Here is a 17,678-nt window from a genome sequence, read left to right on the forward strand (position 1 = left end):
TTAGAAATCAGATATATGTGAGCTCTTGTGTTCAGACTGGTCCAGGATTTAAACTTGTGATAATGATTGCTTCTAAGAAGGGGACATTGGCTTCCTCCATCAGGGGAACTGGCTAGCCTGTGTGTGCTTCCCTACCAACCCAGCTCTCTGTGTGGAGCACATGTCATTTTTTCATATAAAGATGCACTTGAAGAGCTTGTCCTTAGTTAGGGATTCTCTTGCTGTGATAAAACACCATGGCCAAAAAATAAGTTGAGGAGGAAAGGGTTTATTTGGCTTATGCTTCCATATCATAGTCCATCACTGAAGGAAGTCAGGACAGGAACTCAAACAGGACTGGAACCTGGAGGCAGGAGCTGATGTAGAAGCCACAGAAGGGTGTAGCATACTGGCTTGCTCAGCCTGCTTTCCGACAGAACCCCGGACCACCAGCTCAGGGATGGCACTACCCATAATGTGCTGGGCCTTCCTCTGTCAACATCTAGTTGAGAAAATGCCCTACAGGTTAACCTACAGCCCAGTCTCATGGAGGCATTTTCTTAATCGAGGTTCCCTCCTCTCAGATGGCTTTATGTTGTGTCAAGTTGATATAAAATTATCCAGCACAACTGATCTCTTGTCAACTCGAACACAAACATATCACTGTTGAGCCACATCCTTCCTTTCTCATTCATCCCCCAAGAATTCACATTAAAACTTAAAAAACCCCAGTCTTTACAAATCCAAACACTTTTAAAGTTCAGTCTCTTTACAATAGAACATCTCTTTTAAAATCCAAAGTCTATTACAATCCAAAGTCTCTCAACTGTGGGCTCCTCTAAAATCAAAACAATTAAATACTTTCTTACTTCAAGAGGGGAAGAACCAGGGCCTGGTCACAATCAAAGCAAAACCAAACTCCAACAGTGTAAACAACCCAACACCCAGTGTCTGGGGCTCACTCACCATCCCCTGGGCTCCTCCAAGGGGCTTGGGTCACTTCGCCAGCTCTGCCCCCTGCAGCACACACAGCTTGTCTCCTAGGTTCTTGCTGACTCCACTCCATAGCTGCTACTGTTCTTGGTGCTCATCCCATGGTACTGGCATCTTCCTAATGCTGGTGTCTTCTGTTGCAACTGGGCTGCACATTCACCAGTAGCCTCTCAGAGGCTCTCTTCATGGTGCCAAGCCTCAGTTTCTCTGCATGATCCCTGTAGTCCTGGACCTTCAACTGCCACTGAGGCTACACCTTTACCAATGGCCTCTCCTAGCCTCTCAGTGCCGAGCCTCAGTTGCTCTTCATGCCTTCAAAACCAGCACCGCCTGGGTGACTCTTATACTACCGAGAGGCTGCCAGCACGAGATACAACCTTGGCTACCTCCAGAACACAGCTTGTGTGTGCTGACCCCAGGGATGTGCTTCCCAGAAGATTTCACCTCCTTAACCTTGGTCTCTTCTTAATCAACTTAATCAGCTCCAGCTGGCAGGCATCAAGTATCCTAGCAAAGCAAAGGTGGTTTGCTCTAACTCTTTAGTGGTTAATCGCAGTTGATTCTTCAGCCCCAGGTAGCCAGAAACACGAACTCCTATTCAAAATAACAAATGGACCCATAGGGGTTTTAAACTTCTCTCTGAAACGTCACAAGCCAGGCCTCTAGCATCTGCATTGCTCTCGACATTCCTACTCTCCAAGCTCCTACAGAAACGGCTCACCAAGCATTAAACACTCAATGGCTTTTCTTGCACAAAGTTCCAAAGTCCTTCCACCATCCTTCTGAAAACAACATGGTCAGGTCTGTCGCAATCCTGGTACCAACTTGCCTTAGGGTTCTATTGCTACAATGAAACACCATGAGCAAAACACAAACTGAGGAGGAAAGGGTCTATTTGACTTACACTTCTACACTGTGGTCCATCACTGAAGGGAGTCAGGGCAGGAATCCAACAGAGCAGGGATTAGAGGCAGGAGCTGATGATCATGGAGGGGTGCTGCTTACTGGCTTGTTCATAATGGCTTGCTCAGTCTGCTTTTATAGAACCAAAGACCCCCAGCCCGGGGATGGTATCATAGTGGGCTGGACCCTGCCCCCCAAATCACCAAGAAAATGCCTTACAGGTTTGCCTAAAACCCAATCTTATGGAGTCATTTTCTTAACTGAGGTTCTGTCCTCTTAGATGACTTTGGCTTGAATCAAGTTGATGTTAAACAGGGCTTTTTTTTTTTTTAAGGGGGAAGGGGGGAAGAGAAAAAAAGGCACTTCCCTCCAGATCTTACAGCCTGAGTTCAATGCCCAGCCTGGAAAGAGAAAATGTAAATTCCAGTCTTGCACTATAAGCAGCAACCTTAGAGAGTAAATCCCCTCCTGACACTCCCCTGCTTTACCTCCCCAGGGACTCTACATAAGGAGGTCTCAGGGGGGGCCACAGTTTATATAGCTGTCAGAGCAATTAATACCTGTTAATTATTTTTTAGCACCTTCTTACTTCAAACGTAGCCTGGTAAGAGCAATTAATTTTATTTCTACTCTCTTGTGGCCATACAGATAAAATCCACCCACCTTACCATGGACGGACCATGTCCCGTCCACCATCAGACTCACCTTATCCTGGCCCTGGCCAGCTCTGCTAACCCCAGGCACACTAACCTAGGGGCTTGCCTGAACACAGTCTATTTTTGACCCTTCAGCCTTTCCTCACTCTATACCTTCCTCTTGGAATGCCTGGCATGCCTACCCAGCCCCAGCTCAGGGAACAGCCTGCCACAAGCCGTTCAGAACACAGATATTAACTTGACACCTATACCTGCCCTGCTCAGAAACCCCCCCACCAACACCACACACACACAGCCCTAACACAACCAGCACACCTCTTACAGAGGTGTCACACACCCATTTTCTCCCCTCCTGTTCAAGTCCTTGCTTGAAATGGAAGGAAATGATATATTGAATTGGACCAGCCTGGAGGTCAGGGCACTCAGCTTTCCATCCTGCATCTGCCACTTACTCTCTGTGCAAACTCAAGCCAGTTCCTTAATCTCCCTGAGCCATCCTTTCTGCTTGTCTTAGCTGTTTTCCTGCCACCATGATAGAACACCCTGGCGTAAGCAACTTCAGGAAGGGAGTCTTATTTTGACTCATAGTTTGAGGGTGCAGTCCATCGTAGCAGGAATTCGTGGCAGCCAGAGTGAGAGGCAGCTGGTCACGTGACATCTACAGCTGGGCAATAAAGAGGGAGGTGTATACCGGTGCTCAGTGCTTGGCTTGCCTTCTCTCCTTCAGCCCAGGACCTTTATGGTGGGTTCTAGCTAATGGAGAAAATCCCTCTCAGGTGCACCCAGAGACTCCACCCTACATGTTTCTAGGTCCTGTCAGGTTGACAATCAATCCAGATCGTCACACTGCAACTCTCTAATTTTATGTTACTAATGCATAGCTGTTGTCGTTCTTTTGTTCTATGAATGTGTGTGCACCCGGGAGGGGTTGGTTTGTTTTGCTCAGCAATAACAAACCTGACTTTCCAGGGTGCTGGCTGTTCTCCTTCTCAGGGACTCCCATCCTGACAGGTCACTGCGCGTCCACATCTCCCCTTTCTACAGGCATCTTCATCCGACTCCGGTGTGTTTTCTTCTCTCCCATCTGCTTTTCTTCTCTTTCTTTTCACTGTGTTGTCTCACATGCTTTGGGGTGAGGCAGGGCTGACATAAGCAAGCAAATACTACCAAACAGCAGTGAAACCGTCCAAGATGATGGCGCAGACAAAGACTGAGCATCACAGGGGACGTCTGGAACCTTTTCCCTTGTAATGGTTTTGTGTGTGTGTGTGTGTGTGTGTGTGTGTTGAGAGTTTTTTTTTTTCAATTTTTGGTGTCTTGTTTTATTTTAGTTTTGAAATGTCTCACTGTGTTACCCAGGCTTAGCTAAAGCAATCCTCCTGTCTCAGACCCTCACATCCTATGCAGCTAGGCCTGACTGCTTAGTGATTATCCAACTTCCTCAGCTTCCTCACGTTGAAACACAGATACCAGCCATGCCAGCACCATAAAGCTGTTGTGATTAAATAGCTCAGGAAGGCCAGCCCCTAGCAGGTGCAATACCGAGCAGCAAACATGGTGATGACTGGGGAACTGGAAGGTTCTTAAAGGTCTCCAAGATGAGACTGGCTCCACTGAACTCAGGGTCCAGGCAGCAGAAGGAATGTCCCCCAAAGGGTACAGCTGCAACCTTGTCTCCTGAAGCAATCGAATCTCACACAGGCTCTCTCCACAGAGGGCTGGATCCCTCCAGAAGGCTCAACTCTCCTGCCCAGAGGATGGGAAGTCTGACCCAAGGCTCTCGGCCAGATCCTTCCGTACTTAGGACAAGTCCATCTAACTTTTCGGGCCTTTTCCTAGCTGCTGACAAGGAGCCAAATAGACCATGTCCTTCAGGACAGGATACTTGGGGATGCCTCCAACTACCTACTGAGGAGACACCCTTCCATTATAAGTGAACACCCTTATTAGTAATCATGAGAAGTGAACCGGACTCACCTAGAGATGAGCCGTGGCTCCCATCCCTGTGAGTCTGAGCCTGAGCCTGAGCCCTCAGAGCTTGTGGCAGGCTCTGCTCTCTCTAGCACTGTGCCTGGGGGTGGGCCTGGAAGGCAGGCTTTGGGGATCCCCTCACCTCCTCAGCCACTGACGCCCCTGAGCCTGAGGCGGGGAGGTCAGTGTCCCCAGTGGCTAGGCCCCACATGGGCAGCAGAGAGGGCCATGCCGCAACAGAGGATAAAGTGAAGGCCACAGGAAGTTCTCAAGATAGAGTACCAGGCTTGGTCCTCCATGACAGTGAGACATCAGGGGGCAGCAGAAAGGACAAAGTCTCCAAAGCAGAGAGCAGCACCTGAGGAACAGCATGACTTTGAGCACACCGTTCAACGCCTCCGTGCCTCTCTTCACTCACCCGTGCTGCATGGATAACAGTGACCCTACGGGGGTGGGGGTGGGGGGGACAGCCCAGGAGACACACAGTGGGACTAAGTACTGTGAAGTTCATCTTACCATGTTTACGTGTGCGCAGCCATGAGAATGGCATATTCCCGCCTCTCTTGTCACCTCTGCCAGTTGTCAGTTTACTAAGTCTTCAAATCTACCTTTCTTCACCTGCTGTAGGATGCTGGAGTTGGGCCCATGGAACCTTCTTCCCCTTTGTCAGCTGGTGCAATGCTACATTTTGTCAGTAGAGGGCAGTGAAGAGACCACTAGGTCTTGGAGGAGGGGTGGGCTGCTCTTCCCGGTGCCTGGTAGGGAGGGTCACCATTTCTCCCCAGCACAGCTGCTAGCAGGATGATGTTGGAGCGCTAGCAAATCTGGCAAGTCACTCCATCCTCCTGGCAACCCTACAGATGGGGACCGTTACCGTCTCCACAGGACGGACCACAAGGTCTAGGCACAGAAAAGTCACAAAAGCTGCCAGGGGCTTCCTGATCTTGAGTGACAGAATTCAGGGCAACTCCTGGTCTTGATTGCAGGCTCTAGAGTTCACCTGACCTGCAGAAAGCCCACATGCGCTTTCTGGAAGCTCTATTACCTGAGGGAACTCACCATCCAAGCCTCGTATCTGGGAGGCTACCTGAGGTGGACCCATGTGGCCCAGCAGAATACACACAAGCGCATTAGAATTGGCAATGCTCCTTGCTGTTCCCCCACGGGGTGAGTTCACATTATAATCAAACAGTGTAAATTTAAATTTAATTCCCTTATGTCTTCTAGAGTCTGCTGTGCAGGAGGAAATTTTTTTTTTTTAAGACAACCGTATGATGAGGGAGCATTGTCTATCATCCAGTGAGCCAGAATTTGCATGGTCCATGGCCAGCATTTGGGAGCTGAGGAAGGCTTGACTTCTCAGAGCCCCAGTCTGAAGGAATGAGAGATGAGGTGATGGGGTCAATGTCTACCAGTGATCTGTTACAGAATTGGGGGGGGCACAGTGGAGGACCCAGCCCCAGAGAAGGAGGGGGAAAGCCTCTTAGAGGAGGAGGGCACACAAATCCAGAAAGCTCCAGAATGTTCTCTGTCCATAGAGTATGTTTCTCTCTGGAGCCCAGTGCTGAGGGCAGCAGTGACCCCGGCTCACACAGAGTGCGTGCCTTTGGTCTCGAAGGAGAGACTTTACATTTTAAATCACAGATCACAGAGTGGAGCCCAAAAGGCCCCAGGAGGAGCTGGTTGCCTGGTTTTGAAAGCCTGCGGCCTGAGGCTGCCAGACACAGACCATTCACGGGGAACGTTCCTCCCAGATCTGTGATGTGCTCACTGTATAAGCTGCTGGGACTTGAGAGAGCAGGTGTTTCTACGAGTATAGAGACCCAGGTGTGACAACCAGGTCCTGACAGCCCGAGTCCCACTTTCAGACGCCTGGTGGTATCGATCCTTGGAGATATAACTTCACCGTTCCAGCCTTGATTCCCACATCTTTTATTTCATGTGTCTCCTGGACTATGTTGTGTGCCAGGCATTCACCTAGGGACACACGTGAGCCTGAGTGTTCATCTTACCTTCCTGAGCACTGATCCATCCATTCATGTGAGAAGGGTGTGTCTACACTCATGGGTGCAGGTGCACCAGCAGTCTTGAAATTTCTAAGAGACTGAAACAAAGCCAAGATGGTGGTAACCTTGATCTCGCTACCTGGCAGAATTAGAAGAGCAAGCCGCCTGGGTTCCTGCAGTGAGCAACTAACACACAGACACACACAGAGAGAGAGAGAGAGAGAGAGAGAGAGAGAGAGAGAGAGAGAGACAGAGACACAGAGAGACACAGAGAGAGAGCAGCTAAAGATGAGCCTGGCTTCATTCTAGGGGGAGGTAGCTGTGGTAAACAGGGCATGAGACTGTGGAAGGAGAATGTTGCTTCTGAGTCCTGGGTTTGGTCCAGGTTGATGTCTGTCCCTCTATGAAGCTGGCCTGATCACGGGCTGGGTGTGTAGGGCTGTAGCCTCAGCTGTCCTGAACATACAGCCAGGGTCTGCATCTGACCTTGCCCCAAGAGAGATGTTTAGGAGTTCTGTGCCCCAGGAGAGTGAGGACTCGTGGCTTCTCTCCATGCCCCCAAACTACCCATGCCCTCACTCTCCTGCCGTATCCCTCCCCCTCCCACAATCTTATAAGGAAAAGCGACCCAGAGAGCTGGAAGCCCCGAGGATTCTGATCCCCATGTCACTGGGTTTCTGTAGCTAAAGGGGGGGCCTGGGTCCCAAAGATGGCCGTGGACATCCCAGTTTCCCCTTATAGCTCCTTTCTCTATCCCTAACCTTTCCAGCCACCCTCGCTTCTCAACAGAATACCTCATCTCCCCCCACCCACCCACCCAGCTTCCAGACCCTGCTACACCCAAGAAGATGCCGACAGTGGGAATCAGCCAAGCCAGGACGCTGAGGTTGGGACCACACTGTGTAGCATAGGTGGTTTGAAATCTCTACCACAGCATCTATTTTTAATGACATAAACATTTTATTGAAGCCTGGCACACAAAGAAAACTGCACAAATCATGGGCAGACAATTCAGTTTCCACAGCTCAGACTGAGTAACAGAGCGGGCAGAAGTGCCTCCTGGTGGTCTGTCCCTGTTATTACTCCCTCTGGGGTGCCTGCTTCAACTTCCCAGTCCATTTCTGCTGGTTGTTTTGAGCACATGATTTGATAATATTTCGCTGTCTATCTGCTACTTGCTAGTTGTTCTTTTACCCTGGGCTTGCTATATACTTAGTAAACTCACTCATTCAAAACAGGAAGTATGGCTATTGTCAATCATTCTCTGGATTAAACAGAACACCCCCACTTCCAAGAAGGTGCCCATATGGGAAGGAAGCCCTCTCTGAATGAAAAGAGGCTGTGTAGGGAAGGTCAAAGGCATTCCATTGTTAAAAGCTCTGAGTGGCTTCATGGCCAGAAGAGACAGTTGCCCAGCGGGTCAGGTGGCTCACAAGGGCCTGCTTGCCTGCCAGCCTTGATGAAATGGTGCACTCCAGGCAGACAGGAGGCAGAGGACACTGGAGGTTAATTCCCCAGACTCCAAATCCACACACACCAATACACATGTGCCTGCATTAAGAAGAAGGGGGTGTGACAGTGAGATAGCTCAGGGGGTAAGGGTGCTTGCTGTCAAGCCCTGAGTTCTATCCCCAAAACCACACGGTAGGAGAGAATCAACCCCCAAAATCCAAAAGTTGTGCTTCAGCCTCCACGCAAGCTCTCTGGCCCACATGTACACACACACACACACACACACACACACACACACACACGCACGCACGCACGCAAGCAAACAAACAAGCAAGCAAGCAAACAAACAAACTATTTTTTAAAGGAAAGAAAAGGAAAGTCAACTACTGCTCTTCCTGACGATGCTCCCAGGGCTCTGCAAATGGTATGGCGTGAAACTTTCCAGCATAGGGCACTTGGCGCCACCTAGTGGTATTTATGATTATACCTCTAGTGCGATACCTCCCCCTGACCCGTTCCTCCCCTCTTCCTTTAAGAAGGGGGAGCGCCCCACCCCACTCCCACCAGGTATCACCTCCTCACCCCCAGCCTTCCATTCCCCCAACCCCACCCCCCACCTCCGGCTCATCAGGCCGCTGCAGAACTAGGAAAATCCTCTCCCACTGAGGTCAAACAAGGCAGTCCTTTTAGAGAAACGGGCTCCACAGAGGATTCAGGGAGAAGCTACACTTCTGGAGACCAAACTGTGCATGGGGTCTAGGTCCAGCCCGTGCTCGCTCTTTGGTTGGTGATTCAGGAACAGGGACGCTTCCTAGAAAGGGCAACAGGTTAACATCTGGGCTTAGATTTAAAAGATTAATGAAAGTCAGCCAAGAGCAACAAGGGGGCAAGCAGCTAGGTTGGGACAGACAAAGAGGGCTTCCTACCAGACCTCAGAAGAACCCTTGGCTGAAGCTAGCAGCTTTCCCTCAGTGAAGCCACCAAGGCACAGAAAATGGTGTGTGCCCTTCCAGATGACCCATTTAGCCAGGCTTCTCATCTTCAAAAGACTCCAAGGTTCATCTGTTCCAAGTGAGATCGTGGAAACACAAGGACAAACTGGCAGAGTGGAAAAAGGCCAGTTGCCTATGCTCCCGCGGATTGCTGTCCTGTGGCACATCACCTGCTTTGCTTTCTGCAACTGTCTTTTTCTTTTTGGACTGGACATTCAGATTTAAAAAAAAAAAAAAGCGGGAGAGGGGGGCATCTCTTTCATGTAAAGAACTGATTCTGCTCAAAATAAACACAGCATCTAGCACAGGGCTGGGGATAGCTCAGCTCTTGTCCTGGGTTTAATCCTCAGAGCACAAAATAAAACAGGCACAGCCTTTACCATACTTTGATATATTTTTATTGATTAGAATCTTTTTTTAAAAAAATAGAACAAGGGTAGGGCAGGGCCTCTCTCGGTCTCCAGAAAGTTCTGGGGAAGTTAGAAGGGGAAGGAACAGAAATGGAAGAGGGAGCCATTGCACTGCCAAGGCCAGAGATGTCAAAGCCTGAGGATTTAGGCGGTTTGTGGATTTGGTTTTTGTTGTTGTTGTTTAGAGGTTCTTTTTAATCACATGTGTGTGTGTGTGTTTGTGTATATATGTATGTGTATGTGTCTGTATATGTATATATGTGCATGTATGTATATGTATGTATGTATATGTCTATGTGTGTGTATGTGAATATGTACATATATGTGTATGTATCTATGTGTTTTGTATGTATGTGTCTGCATATATGTATATGCATGTAGGGGTGTGTGTCTGTGTTGTGCATGTCTGTGTTTTTCTGTGTGTCTATGTGTGTATGTATGTGTATGTGCGTGTACATGTACATGTGTATGTATGTATGTGTATGTGCATGTGTGTGTATGTATGTGCATGTACGTGTGTGTGCACGTGTGTGTGTGTGTGTGTGTGTGTATGAGAAAGAGAGAGAGAGAGAGAGAGAGAGAGGGAGAGAGAGAGAGAGAGAACCTCTGGAGGCCTGAAGATAGCTTTCAGGAGTTCTTTCTCTCCACCCTTCCTGAAAGCCCCAGAAACTGAACTCAGGTGCACAGCCTTTCAGAAAATACTTTTATCCTTTGTGGGTCCCTGTTGTTTAGTTTGTTATTTTTGGTTTTTGAGACAGGGCCTACCTATATAGTCCTGGCTGTCCAGGAACTGAATATATAGACCAGGCTGGCCTCTGCCTCTACCTTCCAAGCTAGGATTAAGGGTGTACACCAGTATGCCTGACTCAGTTTTTGTGTTTTGTTTTGTTTTGACAGGATCACATGTAGCCAGGCTAGCGTCCAACTTACTAGGTAGCCAAGAATGACCTTGGGTTCCTGGTCCTCCTGCCTTCACCTTCTGAGTGCTAGGATTACAGCACTGTAATGTGTATGTGTATGTATATGTGTCACCCTGCCTCGTTTTGTGCGGTGCTGGTGGTCCAACCCTGGCCTGCCTGCCTGCTAGGCAAGCACTCTGGCAACTGAAGGGGGATTTGTACGCACAGGAAGGAGAAAGATCTGCTAATGTCCCAGCTCTGTGGATGGGGAGGAAAATGATTGGTAATGTACTGTGTCTCTGACAACAGTAGATTCTGGTGGAGTAGGATCTTTTGTTTGCAAAGCCCAAAGCTAACATCCTTGTTGTTGTGGCTTTTGGCAAAGATCCAGGCCATAGCAGAGAAACAGGTGTGTATGCGTGCTCAGAGAACTGGGTTCTGGCTGCTTGGCCAAGGGGCACCATGAGGCACGGTAGAAGAGCCACTGTCTTTGCTGCCCTGCAGAAGAGTGTGTGTTGATTATTTTACTTGGTGCTGTGACAAGAGCAACTGGATAAAGGACGGTTTATTTTGGCTCACAGTTTGAGGGCACAGTCCATGGGACTCAGGCATAACTCAGGCATGACAGCAGGTGTGTGCAGCAACTGGCTGCGCTGCAGCTGCAGTTGGGAGTCGAGAGAGTGGGTGCAGGTGCTCAGCTTGATTTCTGGACTTTATCCCAAGCCCAGGGGATGATGCTGCCCATATCGAGGGTCGATCATCTCCACTCATGTAACCCAATCTAGAAACTCCCTCACAGACATGCCCAGACATGTGTCCATGGTGACTCAAGATCTGACAATTAACAATATTAGCCAGCACACAGAGAGAGAGAGAGAGAGATTTTTAAAAGAAAAATAACACATAACTACAAACTACAAACTAAAAACAAAACAAAACAAACAAAAAACAAATAAACAAAACATACCAAGTCAAACCAGATAGCTTATACTTGTAATCCTAGACTTAGAGAGCATGAGGCAGGGGAATCACCAATTTAATTTGAGAACAGCGTAGGCGTCCTAGCAAGACCCTATCTCAAAATACTGAACGGAAGAAAGAAAAGGAGAGAGAAGAAAATGGTGTGAGTGAGGGATACCAGTGCAAAAATTCCATTATAAACAAAATCTTTGTTTAAAGGCAGATTTTTTTTTCATAAAAAACAAGGCCAAGAGGCTGGGGAAATGGCTCACAGGGTAAGAGCATTAGCTGTGAAAGCATGAGAACCTGAGGTCTGACATCAGCACTCTTATGAGAAGCTGAGCACAGCTGGATGCACCTGTAACCCCAGTGATGGGGAAGAGACATGGTCAGAGCCAGGAGGATCACTGCTACTGGTATGCTCTGGACAGCCAGCATAGATGGAAATACTGTGAGCTCCAGGGCTAGTGAGAGATTCTATCTCAAGGAGACCATATGGAGAGCAAAAGAGGAAGGCACTTGACAGCCTGCTTCCCTGTGGGTATCTTACACAGGAGAACATGCACACACACCCGGGGTGGGCCCCCATGGATTCATGTGTTTGAGTGCTTGGCCATAGGGAGTGACACTATTAGGAGGTGTGGCCTTATTGGAGGAGGTGTGGCCTTATTGGAGGAGGTGTGGCCTAGTTGGAAGAACTGTGTCTCTGTGTAGGTGGGGTTTTAGGTCTCCTGTGTTCAGGCTCTGCCCAGTGCAGAAGAAAATCTCCTTCTTGCTGCATGAGGATCAACATGTAGAACTCTTGGCTCTTCCAGCATCATGTCTACCTGAATGCTGCCATGCTTCCCACTGTGGTGATAATGGACTGAACCTTTTGAACTGTGAGCCAGCCCCAGTTAAGTGTTATCATTTATAAGAGTTGCCTTGGTCATGCTCCATTGCCTTCACAGCAATGGAAACCCTAACAGAGACACATGCACACAACCTTTAAAAAGATTATTGCATTTTCCCCCTTTTGGCTCAGACTCTGCTATTGATCCAGAGGGCATTGCAATGAGGCTTGGTCCACAGACCATTCCAAGCTTGTTAACAGCCTCACAGATTAGATGCAATGATTACAGTAGTTATTTGGCAGCTATGGAAACTGAGGCCTAGAAAGTCTACAGTCCATAGGGACACTGCCGACAAGGAGCAGAGTCATCACTGGAAGCAGGCAGTCTAACAGCAGGACCTAGCTGAGCTCTTTTCCTGTCAGGTCCCTGGATGAGTTCACTCACCCCCCAGAGAGGAAGGCTGTCTTGCCTGTCTCATGCCTCCATAGAAGCCATCATCAGCTTCAGAGTCCGCTTGCCAGGAAGAGCGAGAAGATCAAGGCCAATGAGCCCTGTGCTTTCTATAGGGCCAGAGGGAATGGAGGCCCTGGACACAGGAAAAGAGTAGAGTCTTGAGGTGGTGGCCTGTCTCATGTCTCATCCCCTTCAAGGGCTTTCCATGGTGTAAGTGTTCTTTGTTGTGAAGAGACACCATGACAATAGTGACTCTTCTAAAGGAAACCATTTAACTGTGGCTGGCTTGCACACACAGAGGTTTAGTCCATTATCATCATGGCAGGAAGCAAGGGCAACACACAGGCAGACATGATGCTGGAGAACTAGCGGAGAGTTCTACATCCCGATCTGCAGAAAGCAGGAAAAGAGAATGGCACTGAGCTTGGCTTGGGCTTTTGAAACATCAAAGTGCACTCCAAGTGACACACTTCCTCCAACAAGGCCATACCTCCTAGTCCCTTCAAATAAGGCTATTCCCTGGTGACCAGGTATTCAAATACGTAAGACTATAGTGGCCATTCTTATTCAAACCACCACAGTTGTCAGCAAACTCAGTAGCTCAAAGGTTCGCACTCTTTGTGTCTCTGCTGATGGGCACTTGGCTTCCCTAACCTATCAGCAGGCTGGCAGAGCTCAGTGGCAAAAGGCCCAGACACACAGTCCTCCTGCCCATCCATGGACCATTAGCAAAGAGATATATCATGTATGACTGACTGTTTGCATTCCAGCTTAAGAGACCCAGCTCTGCCAATACCTCCCAAACACTCACAGTGTAGGAAAACATGTACAAATCCTCAGCCTGGGGCCATCGATGAGTGACTGTCTTTGTTAGGGTTTCCATTGCTGTGAAAAGACACCATGACCAAAGCAACTTTTATAAAGGAAATTTCATTGGGGCTGCCTTGCTGGTTCTGAGGTTCAGTCTACTATCATCAAGGCAGAAGCATGGCAGTGTCCAGGCAGATATGGGGCTGGAGGACCCAAAAATTCTGCATCTTGATCCAAAGACAGATAGGAGAAGACTGTCTCCCATGTGAGTAGGAGGAGACTCTCAAAGCCCACCTACACAGTGACACACTTCCTCAAAAAAGGTCACACCTACTCCAACAAAGCCACACCTCCTAATAGAGCCACTCCCTGGGCCAAGCATATTCAAACCACCACAGTGCCTATCACAGCAAAGGGCTTACATTAAATTATGACAGAAGTGGCTGGATCATAGAAGGAGACACATTGGTTATTCTGTAACAGGTATGGATCTAGATGCTATTGGAAACATGAAAGAAATCAAAAGTTTCTACTAGCCAGGCATGGTGGCGCACACCTTTAATCCCAGCACTCAGGAGGCAGAGGCAGGTGGATTTCTGAGTTCGAGGCCAGCCTGGTCTACAGAGTGAGTTCCAGGACAGCCACAGCTATACAGAGAAACCCTGTCTCAAACAAACAAACAAACAAACAAACAAACAAAACCAAAGTTTCTACTAACACTTGGCTGTAATCTAGAATGATTAGGTTCTTCTTAAACAAAGCTTTTGCATAGGAAAGTTTAAATATAAAAGAGGCTTTGACTACAGATACAAAAAAAAAAAAATCCCCTGGGAAGAGAGTCTCAGTGAGGTATTGTCTGGATCAAAGTGGTCTGAGGACATATCTGGGGGAATTATCTTGATTATGTTCTTTAAGGAAAACATGCCCACTTTGGGTGGCACCATTCCCTATATAGGAAATCCTATACTGTATATAAATAAAGTTGAGTGCAGGCGTAAGTGTATTGACTCTGACAGTATTGAGCAGTACAAGAAGTACCACATGAAGAAAGAGTGAAATTCTTTTAACAGAAATCTTTAACAGAAAGGATTAAGTCTCTTTCTCCAACTGACCCAGACAATAAACAGTACTACAAACATCATTATTTATCAACCGATATCCATAAATGAATTTTCACAATAGAAAATGGCTTTTGAACGTTTCATGCTATTTATTCAGTTCCGGAGTTCAAACCCAGGACCTCCTAGCAAGTTACGAAAGCACTCCATCATCTGAGCTACATCTCCATTTGTCTTATTGGTAAAGTCCATGAAGCCACGTACATGGTGCAGAGCACAGTTGTGGTGCACAGTAGGCACTCAGGAAATCTGTGCCTAGTGAAAGAATCAATTCTAGTGGGAAGGAATGACCACATCTCTTAGACTTAAAAAAAAAAAAGAAGAAGAAGAAGAAGAAGAAGAAGAATGGGAGGGAAAAATGTATCTGGCATCCCAGAGCCTCAGAGCTCAGATGCAACAATAGTCAGGATGGACTGGGGTTTGCTGCAGTAAGTACAGAGCCAAACTTTGGTGGCTTATTTCAATGAGAGGCTGTTTCTTTCCCATTTACTGTGCCTGTCATAGCCCAGCTTCCACTCAGCTCCACAGGGCATCGTGGAACCTGAGGATGGAGTAGTCCCTCAGAGCACTGCAGATCTCATGGCAGCGAGGAAGGACAGCAGCCCACTCCCACACTGGCTCTCAATCTGTGTAGAGGCCACACACCTGACTTTTACTCACAATGGTGCAATTAAGCAGGACGCAAATTTTAAGTTGCCAGCAGCAGTATCAAGTGTGGCCATTCCTACGAAAAACATTGTAACAATGCCTCTAACATAAATCACAGAATTACCACAGGAGCAGGCAATTGTATTCCTAGTTATAGTCCCTAAGAACTGAAGATACTTGACCATCAGTGACTATAGGAATATTAACAATGAAAGGGAAAAAGCCCCCAACTGTCTATCAACAGAGGAATGGGTAAAGAAAACATGATGCATCGCTGCACTGGAAATCAAATCAACCTTAGAAAGAAATGAGATTCTAATACATGCTACCATATGGAGAGACTTTGAAAACATGTTTGGCAACATTCATATGACATGTTGAATATAGAGAATAGGCTAGACTCTGAAAGGACAGAATTGATCCAGCCTGTATGAAGCATTTACATTAGGCAAAATTCTAAAAACGGAAAGTATGATGACCAGGGATGAGGGGGAAAGATCAAGTTCTTGTAGGCAGAATCTTGTTTGGAAAAATAAAAACTCTGAATGTGGATACTGATGGTGGCTGCAGAACATTGTGAGTGGGGGCTGGGGGTGTGACCCCAAGGCAGAGGGCTTGCTAGCATGTGTAAGGGTCTGATCCTCAGCACTGTGAAAAAAATCCAAAGCAGCGAATTGTATATACATTTTATCACAGTGAGGAAGCAAACAAAAAAGAGGTTAATCTTGGGTTCCGTGGTACCAGGGTCTTCACTGAATCAGAACCCAAGGAACACAGCAATATAGTGTGCCTTTGTCTCCTTAGCCTCTGTGTGGGCGGTGTGCTCCCTGGCAGGGGCTGTGCCTCCATCAGGACCTGGCACAGTTAGGCTGTGCCTTAGGGTGGTTTTGTTTGTTTGCTTGTTGTTGGTTTTTTTTCCTGTTCTGATAAAACACTGACCAAAAGCAACTTGTAAGGAAAAGTTTCATTTGGGTTACTGGTTACAGGTCCATGCTCAAGCGACACAAAGGCAGGACGCCGAAAACAAGAACTGAATCAGAGAACACAAAGGAACTCTGCCTCCTGGCTTGCTTCCTTGCTCCTGTTCAGTCACCTTTCTTATACAACCTAGGACCGCTTGTCCATGGAAGGCTGGTCCCTCCTCCATGTATTAGCAGTTAAAAAGGAAAAAGAGATGCTTGCACAGACATACCCACTGGCCACACTGATAGAAGCAAATTTTTAATTGAGATTCCCTCTTCCCAGGTAACTCTAGCTGGTGTTGAGCTGACAAAAGCTGACCAGCATAGACTGTTAATATCCTCTTTGCTTTTAATAAAAGGGAATGGTTCCTGCTTATCCTGGTACACATTTGCAAGCCAGTCTCTTTGTACAGTAGGCTTCATGGAAAGGTCCACATTTGCCTTACTCTGCAACAGATTGAATGGGGACCTCATGAGTCATGAAATGGACCAGAACTATTACCTCTATCAGGACTGGTTTTGAGTTAGGACTATGGTGTTGTTCACATAGCAGGCCTAAAGAGGTAGAGTCAGCTGGTCGCTTCAGAATGCACGCCCCTTTTTGACATGTGGCAGCTTGATGGTTCATGTGAGGAGGAGGAGGCTGGGTTAAGGAATAAGAAATGAGGGGATTCCCTGCAGGTGATCAGAATTAAATTCCTACGTCTGGATGAAAACAGGATTTCATTCCCAGTCCTTACGCCTCAAGGGAAAGGATCTCACTGGAATTCCGTTTTCTACAGCTGCATATTTCAGGGGGAAACACAGAAAGCTGAGGCAAGCCTCAGAAGAGCAAGTAGTATTTCACCTCAGGGCCTTCCAGGAGAACACACTGGCCCAACTATGTCTCTCCGCAGACCTCACACACCTCTGCTCTGACTCCACACACAGCTCTGTGATCACTGGCAGGCGCTCTCCAAGCACCTTCCTGCAAAGGTGGAGCTAACCAAGGTTCCAGAGGGACTTCCTGTCCCAAAATAAGCAGTGTGCCTGCTGTGGACAGGAAAGCTTGCCAATGGCTTACAAGAGTCAGCCTTGTGGTTCTGGTGCTCCTTGGAGCCTCATTTGCCTCCCAGTCTCTCCAAAGGTAGTCCTAGGGCTCCACCTTCCAACAGGGCACCACCTCTCCTGGAGCCCGTTGCCCAAGAGAGCTCTGGCCAGGGTCAGCGTTGTTTTGTCATTCAGTAAAAGGAAGCTATTATTGTTGTTAAAATTTTTATTAGCATTTAAAGAATTTAGACAGGATCTCATGTAGTCCAGGCTAGCCACAAACTCACTGTGTCGCCAAAGCTGGCCTTGAACCCCTAATTCTCTTGCTTCCTTTTCTTTAGCGCTGGCACTACAGGTGTGTTACTGTCTTAGTTAGGGTTACTGTAGTTGTGATGAAACACCATGACCAAAGCAACTTGGGGAGGAAAGGGTGTATTTGGTTTATCCTTCCATGTTGATTATTCAAGAAAGTCAGGGCAGGAAGGCAAACAGGGTGGGAACCCGGAGGCAGAAGCTGAAGTAGAGGCCATGGAGAGATGTGGCTTACTGACGCTGCTCAGGACTTACCCTCAACCTGCTTTCTTATAGAACCTAGGACCACGAG

The sequence above is a fragment of the Mus caroli genome, unplaced genomic scaffold, assembly GCF_978045245.1.
Source record: "Mus caroli unplaced genomic scaffold, Mus_caroli_1 scaffold_14, whole genome shotgun sequence".
Taxonomy (NCBI): domain Eukaryota; kingdom Metazoa; phylum Chordata; class Mammalia; order Rodentia; family Muridae; genus Mus; species Mus caroli.